General features: G+C 29.7%; 1 protein-coding gene across 1 annotated transcript in view; it reads right to left on the reverse strand.

Moving 5' to 3' along the window:
* Nucleotides 1–1,151, reverse strand: part of LOC111683078 (ras-related protein Rab-9A) — a 16,821-nt gene that overhangs the window by 593 nt on the left and 15,077 nt on the right. The gene's annotated exons all lie outside the window — the stretch shown is intronic.

The raw sequence follows: 1,151 nt of genomic DNA on the forward strand, positions 1-1,151 counted from the left end.
TATTTGTTTGAGGGTGGTAATACAGTTTGACGGTGGTATTACAGTACTACGGTTAATATTCATTTCTGCTATAGTTTATATTTGTTTGTGTGTATGTTATGTGTGACATGTGTGCAGAGATACAAAATAAATAAAAACTGTTTTTTATAAACATACTTGGTGAAGGGTATATAAGATTCGGCACAGCCATATATAGAAATATTACTTGTTTTAACTTGATTTATTCCAACAAGGTTCTTCTTTTCTCAAGAATTTGCAAGATTTGTTTGTTTTTTCTTTTGTTTATGTTTTAGGCAAGTTCAGGGTTGCATTCATTAATAAATTGTAAGGTTGCATTTTGTGTGCATTTTTTTTGTGGAAAAAACCCTCATGAGAATGACCTTAGTTTAAGAAAGATATATTTAATTATTCTGATATTATGCTTTAAGCTGCAAGTTTTTTTGTTGAAATTTTAGTAGAGGTTGCACTACAATTTAAGGTTGCATTTTAGTTTGCGGTTTTTTATGAAATCAAGATTTTTTCATCAACCTTGGTTTGAAATGATATTTAATCATTTAAGTGTTTTAAATCAAAAGATTTTTACTTAAAATAATTAAAATTTTTATTTGAAATTTTGTATACATTTGGTTTGCAATATATATTAGATATATATTACGATATCGCGGAACTACAATTCGAACAAAATTGACTGATATGAAGTTTTAGTTTCGTTCTAGCTTTAGTACTAGTTTAGTTCCAGTTCAGTTCTAGTTCTGTTCTAGTTCAGCCCTAGTTCTATTCTAGTTCAGTTCTTGTTTAGTTCTAGTTCAATTCTATTTCGGATCTAGTTCAATTCTATTTCAGTTCTAGTTCATTTCTAGTTCAGTTCTAGTTCAGTTCTAGTTAAGTTCTAGTTAAGTTCTAGTTAAGTTCTAGTTAAGTTCTAATTAAGTTCTAGTTCTGTTCTGGTTCTGTTCTAGTTCTGTTCTAGTTCTGTTCTAGTTCTAGTTCTGTTCTAGTTCAGTTCGAGTTCAGTTTTAGGTTCGTTCTAGTTTTAGTACTAGTTCAGTTCTAGTTCTGTTCTAGTTCTGTTCTAGATCTGTTCTAGTTCTGTTCTAGTTCTGTTCTAGTTCTGTTCTAGTTCTGTTCTAGTTCTGTTCTAGTTCTGTTCT

The sequence above is a fragment of the Lucilia cuprina genome, chromosome 2 (assembly GCF_022045245.1).
Source record: "Lucilia cuprina isolate Lc7/37 chromosome 2, ASM2204524v1, whole genome shotgun sequence".
NCBI classification, from domain to species: Eukaryota; Metazoa; Arthropoda; class Insecta; order Diptera; family Calliphoridae; genus Lucilia; species Lucilia cuprina.